Source organism: Coregonus clupeaformis, unplaced genomic scaffold, assembly GCF_020615455.1.
Source record: "Coregonus clupeaformis isolate EN_2021a unplaced genomic scaffold, ASM2061545v1 scaf0708, whole genome shotgun sequence".
Lineage (NCBI taxonomy): Eukaryota > Metazoa > Chordata > Actinopteri > Salmoniformes > Salmonidae > Coregonus > Coregonus clupeaformis.
In genome coordinates this window covers 184,779-205,612 of record NW_025534163.1, presented here as the reverse complement: position 1 = coordinate 205,612, position 20,834 = coordinate 184,779, and the positions used below count along the sequence as shown (strand labels likewise).

The following is a 20,834-nucleotide window of genomic DNA, read 5'->3' as shown; positions in this document are numbered from 1 at the left end:
AAACATGAGGACACATAAACACACATACCCCCCTCCCCACACACACACCCACACCCTCTCTTGACATAACCTTTAGTGCTAATCAGAGCTCCAGCTCTCTACTCTCTCTGTGTGACTAATCCCCATAATCAACCCTCAGTTCCTGATGAGTGCCCATGATGATGTGAGAGTAGTCAGTCTCTCAATGTGAGGGGATTTGCACTGTGTTAGAAGAACATCACCAGAAAGCCTCTCTACTCCTCGTTATAACTGGTGGCAGCACTTTACCTCTCCCAGACAGCCATTTACCCAGGTAGACCTGTCATTCACGGCATTCAACCACCAGAAAGGCTACATTATCACAGCAATTAGCCTACTCTCTAAGTCTCCGGCTAGCCATATTGAAGTCCTGTCATAATCATCGAGGATTGGGATAGTGCATCATTCAAATGGAACTAGATGGTAGCAAATGATTTCTATAGGCCATAAGTCTATAGGTACTTAGGAAGTATATCATTTTGCTGGTAATAAGTAGGATTTAGTAAGTGCACTATGCTTTATGTTGCTGTACTATATTAGAAATTTGAATGGATGGACCCAACAGAAATGGCTTGAAGTTCTGTGTGTGTGTGCGTGCGTGCATACATGTGGTGTACTTGCTGTTTATGCGTGTGTTTACGCATGTGTCTTCGCACGTGTGTGTGTGTACACTCGCTGTGTGTTCGCCTGTGTGTGTGTGTACACTCTCTGTCTTTCCCGTCTCATGTGATGGTCTTGTCAACCACTGTAATTAAACCCAGGGAGCATAGCCATTCTCATGAATGGACTGTCACTCCTTATTAAGCACGCGCACACACACACACACACACTCGTACGCACAACCCCTAACCCATACGGACATCCACTCTTCAAAAAGGAAACACCCCCACACCACCAAATGCGGCCAAATTAGAAATCTCATTTCATGGGAAATTTAATATAAAAAAAACAACTAATGATTCAATCCATCTCGTCTAATTTGCCTTTTTAATTGCTGAGTGTACAAGTCATGAAGGGCCCTGGCTCCGCTTACACTGTGGTACCCTATTTCCTATTTAGTGCACTACTTTTGACCATGGCCCATACCATAAGGCTCTGGTCATTAGTAGTGCACTTTATAGGGAATAGGGTGCCATTTGGGATGCAGGCTTTGTAAATGGTGGTGTGGATGTCTTGACCGATGTCATTCATGCATATATAAATGGTAATGCATTGGTGCCGTTCATACGTGATCATGCCTATGGGCTCATCTATGTCTGGGTTCCAAATGGCACCATATTGCCTATTTATTATTCCAAGGATAATCATTCGGATGCATCGCTCTCAGTCCTATGAAAAGCTTAATTTTAAACCCATTTATTGACATACATTTATATACAAAAGCAACCATTCAGATGTGTGCATTCTTTCAACAAAAGCTTAAGATTCTCAGATTCCATGAAAGTCTAGATTTGTGAGTCACAGAAAAAGATCACTGAATGAAGACTGATTTCAGGAAATAGGCATCATGCAAGACTTGTTGATTAACAAGTGACGTTGGCTACATTGGGCTTTGTGAGAGTCGTTCACTCCATTCAGTTTGCACAGATGGCAGTATTTGACTGGCATCTGATAAGGAATATTCTTCTACACATGTAAAAAGTAAGTTGTGATGAATATGAGCTCAAATTAAACCAATACCACAATCCAAACATGTCTGTTACCATTTATTGTAATTCAATTACCATTTAAAAAACGGATATGTGATTTATTAGTGTTTATCAGAAATTCTAGGCTTATGAGAAGTCTAGGCCTTTAAAAAATGGGATTTGTTTCATATTGTTAGTCTTTCCTATCAGAGATAACAAAATTATCCGGTCAGGTTCTGCCCCTACCGTGTAAACCACCGACGGCAGTTGAAAAAAATGGAAGAAAAATTACTTCCAATTTGTATTCTAAAGTGGCTAACACCATGGTTGTTTTTTTTTATCAGGGTTTGTACGGTCATGAAAATCCTGGTTTAATTTAATTTAATAATATCTGTTAATGTAATTTATTTAGGCACATTTTAAAAATATTTTATCAATCAAATAAAAATCCACATATCAGCCAGGATCGGAATGACACTTTAACGCGTCTGCGTGTTTGCTCGCATCACCTGCATGTGTGCGAGATGAGTGGGCTGCTGCTCAAGGAGAGGGAGCGGTCGGACATTGCAGCAGCAGGTAGGCATAGCCTAGGTAGCCTGTAGTACCCTGTAGTTAACTGTTTATCTATTATTAACATGTAGGCTATTAATGTTTTCTTCATGTCATGTCCCAAAAAACGTGGCTTCAAAACTTGTTTTGTAGATATGTCCAGTTGATTTGGGCATCCAATGTATGGGACATTGCAACTCAATAGATGCTAGTCAGCCTGCAAAGTAAACACTTTTAAGGTAGCTAAGATAAAAATGTACATTTCATGAAAAGAAATTGTGGGCTTGCTTCAGCTGAAAAAAAAGATTTGCAGCCTGCCATAGCCATTTGATCTTTGATATATTGAATGAGCAAATTATTTAAAAAGGCATAAAACGTTGTAATGTTGCAGGGTTTACATAAAGGGTGGTCCACCATCCTCCCAGGAGAGCTAATAGGTGTGCAGGCTTTTATCCCTGTCCCCCTCTAACAAACCACATTTTAGAAATGAGCTGCTCAACCAGACCTTGATAAACTGGCTTTGATGTGTTTGAGCAGGGCTTCATCAAAAGCCTGCACACCCAGTAGCTCTCCAGACTGAAGGTTGACTTCATGTGTTTTATACAGTTGCCTAACAGGTATTCAACTTTTTTGTGGGGTGTTAAGTGCCTTGCTCAATGACAGGAGATGGTACATTGGATCAGATCGCAGCCTCCCAGTGACCACCAATTGTTGGTCATGGAAATTTGGTTAAAAGTCATGAAGAAGTCATGGAAAAGTCATGAAATTCCATCTGTCAAAATGTTAATGGACCCTGTTTTATACTAATTTCCCTTTTTTGTGTGCCTAAAGCATATTAAGCTATAGTCTCTCGGTTCCACTGCTTAGATTAAGCTGAGTGGTGGAACTGAACGCTCTCTTGTTCTACTCAGCATGAGCTGTCGCTCAGCGGGTAAAGGTCACTGTGCAATCAGAGAACCAACGCTCATAATAAATGTATTAATTTATTATCTAATCAGCATGACCCTGATTGTAACCCTCTCGAAACAAGGTAACAGCAGTTCTTATGGTTATCAGAAATTAAACATGCCTGAATTTTGTTTTTGTTGGTCTAGGCTTATATTCCATTTAGAAAATGGATGTTGAGTATTGAATCTAGACACTGTTTGAAATGTGTCTCATTTGGCCAGTTGGAGAGTGTCTCTGCTGTTAATGTTGGGGACCAATGTTTGTCTATGGAGATTGCATGGCTGTGTGCTCGATTTTATACACCTGTCAGCAACGGGTGTGGCTGAAATAGCCGAATCCACTAATTTGAAGGGGTGTCCACATACATTTTGTAGTGTACATTCACATTCATAGTCCAGCGTCGCTCCGCGCACTTGAACACCATGGGGTTAAAGTAGATTTAATTTCATCCCAGTACGTGACATCTAGCCAAAAGTTTTATGGGCCTAATCATAGAATTACATATAGAATCCTTATTCATTCAATAGGACCTCTGTGGGCTTAGTCTTAAAGATTTGTCATTTAACTTTTAAAATGTATTACCTTTTTATTGTGGCATAAACACAACCAATCATGATGTTTTCATCTGATTGTCAAACAATCACTTCAAAGGGCTCCTTTACTAGTCTACCCGCGCATGTTCATCCACTCGCAACATAATCCCATTTACATTTTAGTCATTTAGCAGATGCTCTTATCCAGAGCGACTTACAGCCTCCAAACAGTGGTGAATGGAAAGAGACATCTGTTAGACAAAACACCAAAAAGTGTAATGACATTTGGCGATGCAGTTAAAACCTAATAATATTAAGAAAAATGGTAACATGAGTAATAAAATACGCAAGAATGGAGCTATATACAGGTACCAGTACCAGATCAGTTTGCGGGGGTGTGAAGTATTTGAGGTAAATATGTACAGTGCCTTCAAAGTATTCAGACTCCTGACTAGTCTCTCAGTCCCTGCCGCTGAAAAACATCCCCACAGCATGATGCTGCCACCACAATGCTTCACCGTAGGGATGTTGCCAGGCTTCCTCCAGATGTGACGCTTGGCATTCAGGCCAAAGAGTTCAATCTTGGTTTCATCAGACCAGATAATCTTGTTTCTCATGTTCTGAGAGTCTTAAGGTGCCTTTTGGCAAACTCCAAGAGGGCTGTCATGTGCCTTTTACTGAAGAGTGGCTTCCGTCAGACAAATCTACCATAAAGGCCTGATTGGTGGAGCGCTGCAGAGATGGTTGTCCTTCTGGAATTTTCTCCCATCTCCACAGATGAACTCTAGAGCTCTGTCAGAGTGACCATCAGCTTCTTGGTCACCTCCCTGACCAAGGCCTCCCCTGATTGCTCAGTTTGGCCAGGCGGCCAGCTCTAGGAAGAGTCTTGGTGGTTCCAAACTTCTTCCATTTAAGAATGATGGAGGCCACTGTGTTCTTGGGGACCTTCAATGCTGCAGAATTGTTTTGGTACCCTTCCCCAGATCTGTGCCTCGACACAGTCCTGTCTCAGAGCTCTACGGACAATTCCTTCAACCTCATGGCTTGGTTTTTGCTCTGACATGCACTGTCAACTGTGGGACCTTTATATAAACAAGTGTGTGCCTTTCCAAATCATGTACAATCAATTGAATTTACCACAGGTGAACTCCAATCAGTTATAGAAACATCTCAAGGATGATCCATGGAAACAGGATGCACCTAAGCTCAGAGCAAAGGGTCTGAATACTTACATCAATAAGGTATTTGTTTTTTTATTTGTAGTACATTTGCTAAAATTTCATTATTGGGTATTGTATGTAGATTGATGTGGATTTTTCTTTATTTTATCCATTTTAGAATAAGGTTGTAATGTAACAAAGTGGAAAAAGTAAAGTGGTCTGAATACTTTCTGAAGGCACTGTACATGAAGGCAGGGTAAAGTGACTAGGCAGCAGGATAGATCATTCTTTGAGTAAAATAAAGAACAGAGTAGCAGCAGCATATGATGAGTGTAAAAGTTTGTCTGTATGCGTGTGTGTGTGTTTGTTGTTGGTATGCATGTGTGTGCGTTTGTAGTGAATGTGTGTGGGTTTTGTGTGAGAATGTCAGGGTAGGGTGTGTGTGTGTATATATATATTATTGTGAGTGTGCATAGGGTCAGCGCAGATAGTCCGGGTAACCATTAATTCACTACTTAGCAGTCTTATGGCTATTTAGCAGTCTTATGGCTTGGTGGTAGAAGCCGTCTCAGAGCCTGTTGGTCCGAGAGCCGATGCTCTGGTACCGTTTGCAGGACGGTAGCAGAGTGGATGGCTGGAGTCTTTGGCAATTTTTTATGCCTTCCGCTGACGCCGCCTGATATAGAGGTCCTGGATGGCAGGGAGCTCGGCCCTTGTGATGTACTGGGCTGTCCACACCACCCTCTGTAGCGCTTTGCGGTTTGCCATACCAAGCGGTGATTCAGCCAGTCAAGATGCAGCTGTATAACTTTTTGAGGATCTGAGGGCTCATGCCAAATCTTTTCAGCCTCCTGAGAGGGAAGAGGTGGTGCCGTGCTCTCTTCACGACTGTGCAGGTATGTGTGGACCATGTTAAGTCCTTAGTGATGTGGACACCAATGAACTTGAAGCTCTCGACCCGCTTCACTACATCCCTGTCGATGTGGATTGGGGCGTGCTCTCTCCCCTCTTTTTCCTGTAGTCCGCGATGAATAAAGAGAACAATGCATTAAAGCGGCAGTGCAGCTGAGAACATGTTTTAATGATATTTCCACACTATGAGGTCGAAATAACTTAATTCGGAAATATCAGCCAATTAGGGCTGTGTATGAAACTATCTTTCTCATTTGTTTCCTATCGTGCACACACAGTATTTCAAGGGCCAAAGGAGGCTCAGGGAAATTAATTATAAAACATGTATTTGAGTTATGTAAAGAAATAATAAACACACAGTGAATAATTTAAAAGAGGCAAACTTGGAAAAAGATGTATACTGTAATTCTTGTGCAATTCATATCGATAGGCTACATTTAGGTTTTTCTTTAAAAATGTTTATTGCCGTTAGTGCGTAGCCTAAGCAATATCGGAGTTTAATTCAATAAGAGAAAAGCTGCGAAATGAAGAGTTTAAAATAAATAGAAGGGAGGGCCAGAACAGTAGTCTTATGTTTGGGAACAGGAGTGGAGAAGTATGGTTTATTTATTTCAGCATCTTGAGAGAATGAATGCCAGCTCAAGGGCTGTCTGTTTAGGTGCCATCTTTATCAGTATCATAAAAGCCGATAGTATTTCAAATACATAAAATATGCATACAAGCCAAAAAATTTATCAAAAGTTGGGTCCTTTTAATTTTCTTAAAACCGGTCAAACTCATGTCATTTGGAGAAAAAAAAAATGTTATTGCATTTTCTCCCTGGTCCCTAAACATATTTTCTGAGCGAGAGAAGCAATATGAAAGAGAAAAAAACTTTATCAACTAGATTGAAGCACTCATTCTATAATTTATGACATTCTGGTGAGCAAGGCTTTATTTAGTCTTCTAGGGCAGTAATGACAAGCTGCATGTATCTAATTAAAGTTGATAAAAAAATAGCCTAACATTATAAGCAGAAACATATCTAAATCAGACAACAGCAAAACAAATCCTGCACCCCCTGTCAAAAAATACTTCTGCCAACTCTGACTGTACAGCACATTTTCTATCTTTGCAGGTTAGGATCGGGTGCGGGCCTCAGATTTTCACTTTATCACAAATAGCAGGTGCGCAAACAGCTGACCCGCATGTCACGTGTGTGTGTGTGTGTGTGTGTGTGTGTGTGTGTGTGTGTGTAATGTACCCTGCTGCGTGTTCCCGCCCCGTCCAGCCTCCCCACTAATGGCTCGAATTAACTGTAAGTCAAACATCTCTGTGTGTGTGAAGGTGTGTGCGTGCTCTGTGCAGCACGGGCGCTCGAGCCAGGGGTTGTGGGGTTAACAGGAGGATGGAGTAAAATGCACGGGGCAAAATGCTTTACTGTGTTCCCGCCGTAATTAAACGTCTGAAACCGCACCTGCGTCCTCTCTGACAGGTCATCATTATTTTTATCATCCGTCGCTATCAATTTACACCAGGCGCCGCCCACCCGTACTGATTCATTGATTGTCTTAATGAATGGACATCTCTTGATTAGACGGTAAGGCATCTGCATAGCCCACTTGAGTTGTTATTGTGACTTTAAATAAGCCTGACATGTAAGTGACAGGTAATACCATACACTTCACAACATGTAGGAAATGCATGGATTTACATGAAAACCTTCCCAAGACTTGTCACTGGTCTTTAACAGCTGAAAAGGAACCATATCTCACCAGATGAACATTTCTAACAGAGTGATTTTTCTATATGCTCTTCTGTCTTAAAAAACCCCACTCAACACTATATTTTTGTAAAGTTTTTTATATATGTTCTATTTTCATGTTTCAAGTCTAAACATTACCAACCACCATCCAGGGTACACAATGGCACCCTATTCCATATAGTGCATTACCGTTGGACAGAAAGTATATAGCAAATAGGGTGCCATTTCAGATTTGACCACAGTCTTAGAATGATAAATGTCGATGGCTGTCTTGGAGATTCTAGAAGGCTCTATAAGATTTGAAATTCCTAGCCATAGCTGCGAGGGTTAGCTCACCATGGCAACAGTAAGTATGGTGAAGCCAGTAGGCTAAATGTACTGCACATGACTGTATGATTATATGAATGGACAGAGCACTTACTGAGGCCTGGGTCAACACTTTAAGGAATGATGATATTAGCAGGGTTGACGACCAGAAGCTACAGGGAATCTAGTGGCTCAAATATAAGCCTTTATCACATCTGCTATCTGTGACACTTATGCGTGGTGGCAGAAACAGACTTGCCAAAGGGCAGTTCAGGCAAATGAGCCAGATGGACCAGATGGGCTGGTCCATCTTTAGCCCAGTGGGCCAGTCTAAAAAAATGTGGGCTAATAATGGGGTCTCGAGGAAAATAATGGATCGGTTTGGGGGAATGCATGTTAGAAATGCCTGGGCCAATTTTTTTGTCCCCGAGTTGTAGTGTGGAAAAATACCTGTTGAAAACCTAATTACTAGAACAGCTGTTCTGTGCATTTACTGTTAGTAATAAGCAATATTCTGTGGAACGTCAGTCTGATTTTTTTTATTTCAACTATATTTGGATCCCAGGTGTTTCCAAACACTCACTAGTATTATACTGCTGTGAGCTTGAGAGAGCAGACACCCACTCACTACTGCAGAGGTTGATATCACCTAGACACTGTGTAAATGTTCTCATGGCTTACTTGCAAGGTGAAGTTGGAACAAACATTATGTGAAGCTGAGCCGGCTTCTCTCTTTTACTTTCTCTCTTCCTTTCTCCCCATCGTTCACTCTTCTGCTCCCCCTCTCCTCCCTCCTACCCCTCTCTTTTCCTCTCGCCATCTTTTTCTAATTCTCTTTCCCTCTCCTCCACTTTCCCTCTTCTCCTTATCTCTTTCCTTTTCTGTCTCTTATCCTCTCCTCCTCCCTCATTCTCTTTCCCTCTGTCCCTCTCATCCAGTCGGCACAAATCAGTAGCGTCGTTGGCTAGTCCAAGTCTTTGTTAACTGAGGAGTATAGGAGGAGGTGTCTGTTATTAAGTGCCTATTAAGAGATGGTTTAGCGTCTATTAAAACACTAAGCGTGTGCCGGTGGTAATTCATTCATTAATTATTAAGGCAAGGAAACGTTCTTAATTAAAGAACAGAAATGAAGAGAGATGATTAACAGAAGTGGACTTGATTGACAGCAAACAAATGAAGTGATGGGGAAAAATTAAAACAGAAATGTAGTTATAAAGAGAGAAGAGAGAACGAGTGAGTGTGTGAATGGAAGAGAGAGCAGCAGATCTCCACAGGTGCATGGTTGCTCCAGCCTGCCAGCTTCCAAGTTAATCACTCCTTCCATTTCTCTCCCTGACCCTCGGGGGGTGAACGTGGAACAGGAGGGATGAGGAGGGAGAGGGGTGGTTGGGGGGAGCAGCTGGCCTTGCGTTCGCCACAGGGTAAAGAGAACCTAATTTATTAGCTTCTCACAAGGATGGTGGAAAAGTGTAGGTGGGAAAATGGTCAGTGTGACTGTTAATGATGTGTTTGTGCTGTTGGGGTGATAAATTACTATGTCTTTTAAATTTATTTTGTCTGTGACTGTGTTTTGTCAGGTCTGAGAAATATGAAGCTTCAGGCCCCCTCCCCATTTTTCTCTTTCCCCCCTCTTTCCTCCCTCCCATCATAAATTGACAAAGACACACACACACGCACACATGCACACACTGTTCTCCTGGGCACCACATGTGATTAATGAAGAGTTTACCCTCTGAGTGTGCATAAATAATTATATGGCCTGTCACAATGCACAGCTAGCAAAGCAGTACCTCAGCTGGTTGTGTGTTTGTGAATCAGAATAATCAGTCAGAAGTGGAATGTGTGGGTGGAGTGGGCACACACACCAGAGAGAGCACTCCGTCATCACAGTGGTTGATGGAAGAGATCAGGCATGGGAGAGGGAGACCGCTTTTAAACCTGGAGAGATGGAAAGAGCAAGATGGGAGAGAGTGAGACATCCAGCTTTCTGGGCAGAGTAACCCATCAAATCAACGTTTATATGTTGCGTTCACAGATTAGCAGATGTTAAAGCAGGTGCAGCGAAATGCTTGTGTTTCTAACTCCAGCAGTACAATACTAATACACAAAAAAACTCCCCAAAAAGAAAGAAAAAAATAAGAAACAAGACATTAAGAAATATCAGAACGTGCAATGTCAGAGTCTGGAATATACATATGTGGTGTGTATAGACAGTATGGACAATATATACTGTAAGTAGGGAAAAGGTGTATATATAGCAGTAGTTGTATAAGATGAGCTACTGTATGTCGAGAATACAGTATGTACACAGGGTGTACAAAAAATTAAGGACACCTTCCTAATATACGTTTTTTTCCCCTCAGAACAGCCTCAATTCATTGAGGCATGCATGGATTCTACAAAGTGTCGAAAGCGTTCCACAGGGATGCTGGCCCATGTTGACTCCAATGCTTCCCACAATTGTGTCAAGTTGGCTGGATGTCCTTTGGGTGGTGGACCATTCTTGATACAGACGGGCAACTGTTGAGCGTTGCAGTTCTTGACACAAACCGGTGTGCCTGGCACCTACTACCATACCCCATTCAAAGGCACTTAAATCTTTTGTCTCAGTTGTCTCAAGGCTTAAAAATCCTTCTTTAACCTGTCTCCTCCTCTTCATCTACACTGATTGAAGTGGATTTAACAAGTGACATCAATAAGGGGTCATAGCTTTCACCTGGATTCACTTGTTCAGTCTATGTCATGGAAAGAGCAAGTGTTCTTAATGTTCTGTACACCTGGTGTATATTAAGTGAGTAATCAATTATCTTAATTTTTCAGAGGTCAAATTACATTTCAACAGAATAAGGTTGCAGGAATGCTAATCTTATTTGTTTCTAACTTCAGAAACGATTCCAGAACAATAAACATTATGTAAACATTAATAAAGTGGGTAGTGTTCAGTTACTCTATGTAGCCTACATGGGGTGTCATGTAAAAATCTTCCCAGCGTGAAATAGTTCCCAATTGTTCTGATTGTGACGTCATGTTGTAAAATTTCTCACAGCGTGAAAATGTTCCCAGTTCAATAATTGCACGTGCGTCTCTAAGTGGATGGCTGAGCTCGCGCGGATATTTCTCTCACACCCTCCCGTAAGCGCCCAAGTCTTTGCAATCGCAGAAAAGCTCTCCTCACATCAACCCTCAGCACTTTGACGCGCAAGTCCGGGTGTCTATATGCTGACCTCACTCCTCAACAAGCTTCTGAATGGTCAGTGTCAATACTCCTGGCCATCATGGATTGGCAGACGTGTGAAGCCCACAGAACAGTTTTTCGAGATCGAGGAAGGGTGTGAGAGAAATATCCGCGCGAGCTCAGCCATCCACATAAAGAGCTGTGCGTGCAATTATTGAACTGGGTACATTTTCACGCTTGGAGAAATTTTACAGCATGACATCACAATCAGAACGATTGGGAACCATTTCACGCTGGGAAGATTTTTATATGACACAGGGCAGCAGTCTCTAAGGCGCAGAGTAGATGACCGGGTGGATGACTGTTTAACAGTCTGATGACCTGGAGATAGAAGCTGTTTTTCAGTCTCTCGGTCCCAGCTTTGATGCACCTGTACTGTCTCCGCCTTTCTAGATGGTAGCAGATTGAACAGGCCAGGGCATAAAATTTACTTTTTTGGTCCACCAGCCACAGTGGCAGGTAGATAAAAAAAATCTACCAGCCAGTCAGAATTGTTACCTGCCAAAATGGTTTTTTTTCTCTCTAAAATTAGACCAACAAAACACCAAAAAACTGATGAACGTGCTTTGTAATGTTTCTAAAACAAATGTATTACTAGTAAGAAGTAATGTGGTATTATGTTTAATTTAATTTTTCAGTCTTTTAACCAAAATATCACAGATGAGACAAACATTTTCACCTGCCCCTTTAAGGGCGGGAGGTTACCGTGGTAGCGGGACTCAAGTCAGGTTTGTGTCTGTGAGATTGAGTCTGACTACTAGAAGCATTGTCCTCTCTTCCCTAGCAGTTGAAACTCAAACATATAAAAACTACCTAGCTTGTGAAAAAAACAATGTAAATAGCCAAGAAACACAAGGACAAAGTCTCACTTCAATAGACTTTAGTTTCAAGTAAATTAGACAGACTTTTATGCCTGTGCGCACCGCTTCTAAAAATGAATCTTTCACTCAGCTCTTCACATGCACACAGCCCCCAGCCAGGCAGTGTTGCAGCACGAGGTGAAATAGGCTATAGGATTCTTAATTCTTTGACTTATTATTAATTTACCAGCTATGAAACGAAACGGCAGATATACTTTGAAAACGGCTACTGCAGCATTTATTTAACTATTTTTATTCACAAATGCAAGTGAAATGCTCGCACTGTGGAGCCCTGACCACCAGCCAACGTGGCTGGTGAAATAGACAGGGTGTTCATTTTAGGCCCTGGAACAGGCCGTGGCTTGGGTGGCTGAGGTCCTTGATGATATTCTTGGCTTCCTGTGACACCGGGTGCTGTAGATGTCCTGGAGGGCAGGCAGTGTGCCCCCAGTGATGTGTTTGGCTGACCGCACCACCCTCTGGAGAGCCCTGCGGTTGCAGGCGGTGCAATTGCTGTACAAGGCGGTGATACAGTCCAAGAGAATGCTCTCTGGTGCATCTGTAGAAGTTTGTGAGGGTCTTGGGGGGGCCATGCCAAATTTATTCAGTCTCCCACCACGGTGTCGGTGTGGAGGGACCATTTCAGGGCGTGATGTGTACAACGAGGAACTTGTGGATGGGGGCGCGCTCTCTGCTGTCTCCTGTAGTCCACGATCAGCTCCTCCGTTTTGTTGACGTTGAGGGAGGGTTTATTTTCCTGTAAACCACCGCGCCAGGGCTCTCCCCTCCTCCCTGTAGGCTGTCTTGTCGTTGTTGGTAATCAGGCCTCCACAAGGCCCATATAGTAGGCGTGTGTGTGTGTGTGTGTGTGTGTGTTTATGGGTGGAGAGAGAGAGTTGGGTAGGAGTGTGTGCGTGTGTAGATACGCGTGTGTACTATGTACGCATGCATGCGTGCGAGAGTGGGGTAGGTATGCTGAAAGCAAGGTGTGTGTTTCAAGGAGGTAATCCCACACATCTGGATGTATGTTACAGATACACAGGGAAGTAGACATAGGGTTAGGGGAGTCTAGATAGTAATCTGTCCAATTTTCGACTTGTTTTAACAGCATTTTGTGTGTGTATGTGCGAGCGAGAATGTGAACGAGTGTGAGTGTGTATGAGATGGAGCAACAATGTTACGTGTGTGGGCACTGTAGTACGTGTGTAGTTTTAGGTGAGTGGTTGCATGACTACGCATACGTGCGTGCATTTTCATTTAACAACCTCGCATAATTTGAAATGTAATGAGAAGCTCAGCTTGTAATTCACTGCCTGTGAAAGAGGATTTAAGTGCGGCTCTGGAATTCTTTGGGATAAGTCATGTCCTTTTAATGTAAACATCTAGGCCAAGGTGTACTGTTAGACTGACCGTGTGTGTGCACAGACACATTAAGTGTTGCGTCAATGGAGTACATTTGGGTATGCATGTAGTTTTAGCATTGCACCGCATGAGATGATGACTCATTACATCAGTAGGCAGGTTTCCTCCATTCGACACACACCCTCAGCACCAGAGTCACCTACAAATGCCAATCAGGCAAAGCTCAAATGCATTCTTTCTTCCTCCCTTCCGTGATGCAAGTTATCAGTGAGCTGACATGACTTGATTAGTGTCAGGTTAGGAACGGTTCTATCATATACAGTAAGTAGCCTTTCACCAATCCCGCAAAGTCAGATCAGTGATTGCTTCAAGGAAAGGAGGAAGGAAGGATGCATTTTTCCTTTTGTTCTATTTTTCACTATTTTGACATGTGATTTCGCAGTCATTTTAGTATCTGAAAAGCGTCTTCCATCAGGTTTGAGATGTGATTCAACCTATGACTAAGGCTGTGTACCAAATTGCACCCTATTCCAAATGGGCCCTGGTCAAAAGTAGTGCACTACCAAGGAAATATGGTGCCGTTTGGGATGCAGACAAGGTATTCTACTTCTTTCAGAGGTATAGAGTAGACCCTATGTTGAAGAGAAGGCCCCCCACGCTTTAAGCTGAACAGTTCCCTGACAGTTTGTGCGTGGAGAGAGACAGAGTTGATTGGGTAACTGTATTACCGTCAGGATGCAGCCCGCGCCTCGCTTCCACATTATGCATGCTAGTAGTTTCAAAGGAAAGAGGGGGAAAAATATGAAGAGGGAGAGGGGGACTCTTAAGATACATGACAGGCAGACAAAAGCACAGCAGCTCAATAGAGATGTGCCACACACCAACAGAGCGGATGGAGGGAGGAGGGAGAAGAGAAGGAATGGTTGGAGAGAGGAAGTGGGGGGAGGGGCAGGTGTAGTGTATTGTGGGGATGGATGTTTGTGTGTGTGATATGTTTGAAAGACACTGAGCTGTAGTTGCTGTTGCTTAGAGCTAGGTGGCACTATTCATCTGTTCCCATTGAGGGGTGTGTGTGGGGGTCGGTGAGGGGTGTGTGTGGGGGGGGGGTGGGGGTGGGGGGGGTGATTTTAGAATGAATACGAGTGCGCGTGTGTGCAAGCATGTTTTTTTTGTTTTGTTTTAACCCTATCCCAGACCTTAACCCTTACCTTAACACCTTAACACTCATGGGAATTGACCTATATGGATAGGCCTAAAATGAAATGTTTCTTACAGAAGAAATATAGAAAGCATATGCATAACCATGGTAGTAATCAAAAGGGAACAATTTGGAGATTATCTGAAAATGATTAGACTGAAGGTGAGGACACAACAGTTCACCTGACACAAGACTGAATCCAAACATTACACTGTCGATTTTATGTTCATTTTACATTAAGTGTACTTTTCCCCGCATTTTTTGTTAACGAAATCTGAAAATACTCTGCATACATTCAGTAACATGATAACAATATATATTGTATGACATCAAAGCAGTATTTATTATAATCCTCAACGTTTCATCTTTCGAGTCCTCTTAATTTATAGCATTTCCCTCCCTCACTCAGACGAAACTTTTTCTAAAGTTGGAACATAATGATAACGATGATAGCCATAGCTGTTGTGTGCAAACGTGTTTGTGTGCGCTTACACCCTCAAACAGAACCTAGAGTCTAGTCACGCGTTGTAGAGAGAGAGAGTGAGAAAGAACTCTCCGTTTCCACACCCAGTATGGTGATTCGCTGACGCTCTTTATGTGACAATAAACACGGGTTGCTATTTGCATGGCGTTTTGGGGTTAGGATAATGAGACGAGCGGGTCACATTATTTAACGTGCCGGTCGACAGGTTGTTTCCCGGGGCCAATATCAATGCAACACAGGGAGGATGAGAAAATTTTTTGACACTTGTTTGTTGAATACAAATCAAACAAGGAACGGCAGAGGCCAGGAAATGCTTTTATTAAAGAGTTTTAACAAGTCAAATATAAACCAGGGCTGCATCCCAATTCTCTACCCTTATACTAAAGCAGTTCCCCAACTGGCGTGATTTTATTTGACCCCCAAAATTATTATTATGGACATAAAAGACTGTAAAAACACAAGCAAATCACCTCCAAGTGATATTAATTTTGGAAATCTGTTCGAAGATATTGCCACGCATAATAGAGTAACATTAGGAACGCCTTCCTAATATTGATTTTCACCCCATTTTGCTCTCAGAACAGCCTCGATTCGTCAGGGCATGGACTCTACAAGGCGTCGAAAGCGTTCCACAGGGATGCTGGCCCATGTTGACTCCAATGCTTCCCACAGTTGTGTCAAGTTGGCTGGATGTCCTTTGGGTGGTGGACCTTTCTTGATACACACGGGGCAACTGTTGAGCGTTAAAAATCCAGCAGCATTGCAGTTGTTGACACACTCAAACCGGTGCGCCTGGCACCTACTACCATACCCCATTCAAAGATACTTAAATATTTTGTCTTGCCCATTTACCCTCTGAGTGGCACACGTACACAACCCATGTCTGAATTGTCTCAAGGCTCCCTCCATCTACACTGATTGAAGTGGATTTAACAAGTGACGTCAATAAGGGATCATAGCTTTCACCTGGATTCACCTGGTCAGTCTATGTCATGGAAAGAGCAGGTGTTCCTAATGTTTTTTACACTCAGTGCATGTGATCGTATACAAATGTAAGCAAGGCTTGAAATTATTATCTTTTAGTCAAATATTATATCTGTTTGGGCTTCTTGCCGCCAATTTGCAGTCTACAAATTATTTGTAATTATGTTCGGGCCCCTGACCATTCGCTCAAGAAAAAATAGTCCTGCAGCTGAATCTAGTTGATGATCCCTGTCCTAAAGTGTGCACTTCCACACTTCCCGTCATTTACATTTGGTCTCTCCTATCATTGCTACGCAGACGACTCACAATTAATTTTGTGTGAATTTTACAATGGTGGAAACTCCTTCCAGCTAATGATACACCAATCCAATGGTTTTAAATACATGATGGGAAGTGTGCCTGTCCACACTTTGGGTAAAGGGTGGAGAATCGAGACAGTGAGACAGTGTCCCCATCCACCCATGGGCCAAATAGGACCCCACTGATTCAGATAATGATATCATCAGGTTAGGTTGAGATGGCATGGTATGCATTGGAACCTCGTGGCACCTGTCAGTAGGATTGGCATGTTTACCGTTGTGATGTCACGAGAGGCTGTGTCCTGGAGGGACGTTACATCCCCCTGAGATGGCTGCAAACCCAGACAGCTATGGCTCCATCTGCTGGTATGGTCGGGAACTCCACCCCTCTATGGCCAATCTTCCCACGCAGCTGAAACAAATCAGGAGCTGATGAGCTGAAGGTTTTTGGAAGGGAAGAGACACACTGAGGGAGTGTGTGGGGGGTGAAGAAACACAGTCTCCAACCTGGGCTCTCTGGAGGACAAGAGTGCTGCACGTCCACTTCCATGAGGAATATAAGGATTTGGAGATACTTACCTTTGGGAAATACTCACCTTTGGATATATGCACCTGTGGAAATACGTGAGATACATTTGGAAGGACTTTTTGCTGGGTTGGCCACTAGCTGCAACGTGGACTACAGTAAGGCTGGGGAAAAGTTATCTGAGCGAGTGAGAATTATGATTTTGGATGTGGAAGAGACATCCCTGAACTGTTAACCCTTAAAGAGCCACAAGAGAACAGAATTTTGTTATATTTTCGTTAATTTCCCAAGACCTATAATAAAATCCTTGTTTTGTTTGAACCTTGTCTCCTTGCACTACTTGAGCAATCCCGCTGAAAGCTGTGTAGCCTCTCGTGACGTCACACCGTATATACCGTATACCGGGGTATTTGGAAATACCCACGGGATGGTTTTTACATATACCGTTAATATTTTTGAAACTATTTCGTTGAAGTTTTTGAATACATTTGAATATTTGTATCAACTTTTTGCCTGCAGTCAACTTGTGCAATACGTTAGGAGATAAAGCAGATTGCGTTCTTCATTTCACCTGTCACATTATTATTTTTGTTATAAAGCTTACCGTAGTTCCCCAGAACAGCAGCCAGTCAAATGTTGGGAGAACGCGGTAGCTGGTGAGTTCATAGCGTTCTATATTCATCGGTGAGTCTCTCTTTGTTGTGTGTCACACATGAGGTGATGAAGTGACACTTGTATGCAATTGACTACTAAATGTTTGCCATCAGATATCTTAACTGTCTAAGATGTGCTATACTCTCCAGCTTTGTTTTTGTTAGTTAGCTAAGTGGGGTGTTAGCTTTCTACCGTGTTTGAGAAGTCAGAGTTCTCGATGAGTTATCTGTACAGCGGCCATTTTTTCCCTGTGCTTTCCACTAGCGTTTTTTCCCCTCCTCTCCGTTCTTCTCCCCTCCATGTACACATCCTGCTCTTCCTTCAGACAAGCATGCAGCACAATTCTGTAAAATGTATCACTTTCACTTGTAAATGTCCACACTCTAGCTAAAGTTATACTTGTATAACTTTATGAGCTGGATTTGCCTGTCTTTGCAATTAGTGCGCTCGTTAGCATTTAGCTAAAAGCATCCATGATAATTCGCTAGTACTTGTGATAATTTTGTTAGCATTCTCCCGAGTGGCGCAGCGGTCTAAGGCACTGCATCTCAGTGCTTGAGGCGTCACTACAGACCCCCTGGTTCGATTCCAGGCTGTATCATAACCGGTCGTGATTGGCACAGCGTCGTCCGGGTTTGGCCGGTGTAGGCCGTCATTGTAAATAAGAATTTGTTCTTAACTGACTTGCCTAGTTAAATAAAGGTAAAATAAAAAATTTACACAATTCTGGTAATAGATGCCCAGCGGGCTTTTTGTGTGTGTTTTAGCGCCCCCTTGTGTGCTATGCTGGTAATACAGTAAATCCAGGGATGGCAGAAGAACAGTATGATGGTATGAAAATCTGGATGCTGCCCAAGCCTACCTGTCAGCACTCTTCAGCGTGCACGTCAGCAGCCCTTAGCAGCCTTCCGGTTTTGTTAGCACCCTTTGGCACACGTGATCCATCTTCATCTCACTTCAGCCCCCCTCAGCTCTGTCTGCCTGCACGTTTGACTCATCAGCAGAGATGAGAGTTAGGGTTAGATAAACAGTAAGCTTGCACGCACATACACTCACACACACAGGAAGGCTCCAGCGTTTTCCTAACTGAGTATAAAGAAGTTGTGACTGCGCTGAAGACCACTACCTACTGTTCCTACTAAAACATGGCTATTGGCTAGACAACCTGTATGACCCTCTACTACCAATTTACATGCTACTGTAGACTTGGTGCTAGTGCCCAGAAGCTACACTAATTGAGGAGAGCTGTGTGTGTGTCACCGTGACTGTGGGGACACTGCGAATGTGTGTATGAAGGAGTAGAGATGGCTCTCGCTCTCTACAGGTGCTTCTTTTTTAGCTGTTCGTGACACTGTGGGAATTCTATGTATCTCTCACCTCATCACATCCACATTAGTCAACTCTCTCATCCTCTCCGAGGGACAAAGTCATCTGATTTAGAAAGAGGTAGAGAAGGAAAAGAGCGGGAAAGAGAGAAGGAGAAAGGAAGAGAAGGAGAGGGCATCCATCAATCACATAGTGGGTACGCTTTTCTTTGATGGCCTCTCCTCCCTCCCTCCTTCCAGCTGATGCTCTGATGTGGCCAATTTCCTCTGGTTTGGGGCGTGGAGGTGTCAGGATATTGAATCATGGCAGAAAGGGAGAGTGAGAAGCGTGACATTCACGCCATGATTTATGATTTATTTCTACCCACCGTGTTATTGCTTATTGTTTTCTCCCCCCTCCCAGTTATGGGTGCAGATTATTTAGAAAAACACCCCCTCTCTCTGGCTCGCTCTCTTTCTCTGTGTTTCTCTTCCTCTTTCTCACTCATTTTCTCTCACTCACTCCCTTTCGCGCTCTCTCACACACTCTCTCTGTCTCTGTCTTTCTCTTGCGCGATTGCACACACACACACACACACACACACACACACCTCCCTCCTATTAATCTCTGCCTCTCTCTTTCTTCTTGCGTTCATGTCACATTTCTCTTCCTCTCTGTGTTTCTTGTTTTCTTCTTCCCCCTGTTCTAATTGTCATTCTCTCTTTCATTAAGTGGTCATTTCCTGTGCTAGCACCGTTTTAATGAGAGCGTCATGCCACAGTGCTAATTTATCAAACGACAAATTCACGGCAGCGTGTCGGAGGACCGCTACCCTCTAATCTCTCTCTTTCCGTCTGTCTTTCTCTCTCTCTCTCTCTCTCTCTCTCTCTCTCTCTCTCTCTCTCTCTCTCTCTCTCTCTCTCTCTCTCTCTCTCTCTCTCTCTCTCTCTCTCTCTCTCTCTCTCTCTCTCTCTCTCTCTCTCTCTCTCTCTCTCTCTCTCTCTCTCTCTCTCTCTTTCTCTCTCTCTTTTTATTTCTCTCTCGTGTGCTCTCTCTCTCTTTTCACCCTCTGTTCTCCATCCCTGTCTCCGTCCAGCTCATGGAGGCAACCGTGTCATTGTGTTTGACAGGTTCTGATTCTCCTGTCAGATTTAATTTGACTCTTAATTCCGATGCGTACACACCTCAAATCCTACTACTGCTGGACTGGGTTTATGTGGGGTGTGTGTGTGTGTGTGTTTTGTTTTAGTAAACACAGTTAACCAATAGCCATTAAAACATGGGCACACACGTGGCCACACACATGGGCACACACGCAGGCACACACACACACACACACTGCATATATATGTTTCTGATTTGTATGGCTAACTGGGTTTACTGAACTGGCCTCATGGAATGCGTTTTGCTGCCACGATAAGACAAATTAGTCCTAACTTCTATGTACTATTATTATTTGGAATTCACAGATCACATTCGTATGCTGCTCTGTTGGTATGCCCTCAAGCACCGGCTTGGGTTGACAGAGAGCGATAGAGCCGTTTTTATCCCTATAAATCACATTATGTGGGAGGGGAGTAACAGTAGAGTTTGGCTGGCATTCACACCTTCTCTTTCTCCCTCTCCCTCTCTCTCTTTCTCTCTCTCTCGCCATCCCTCACGCTGTTGATTGATGGTATTTGTGGAGCACCACACACACCTCTCCTGGCCTAGAGAATGCACAGCCCTCTCCCTACTGTTTGGTAGATAAATCTGTTTGTGCGTTTGCGTACGTGTGTGAGGGAGCTGGAGACCGAGTGTGTGCGTGCGCATCTCTGTGTGTGGGTGTGTGTCAGGTTTATGCTAATGTTAAATGCATTACCCACCAGTTCGCTTCCCACAGAGATGAATTGCCAGTTGTACGTGCAAAAAGCATGAACATGAGCATTTACTATTGTCACACCATTACATCCATGAAAGGGTCTAACTAGGCTAGATGGTCCCTCTGTCTGTTGATAACCACTCTTTGTTGACGGTCTGAACGCTTTCACACATTCTGACACCCACCCACTCAGGTTTGACTTGCCACCCTTTTGGAAATGGGCCATTTGACTCTGTGTGTTGTGTCCAGTAGCATGATTCTATTGTAT

General features: G+C 43.2%; 1 protein-coding gene across 2 annotated transcripts in view; it reads left to right on the top strand.

The window, feature by feature from the left end:
- The window catches only part of LOC121545198 (partitioning defective 3 homolog B), a 219,767-nt gene that overhangs the window by 27,857 nt on the left and 171,076 nt on the right, over positions 1-20,834 (top strand). The gene's annotated exons all lie outside the window — the stretch shown is intronic.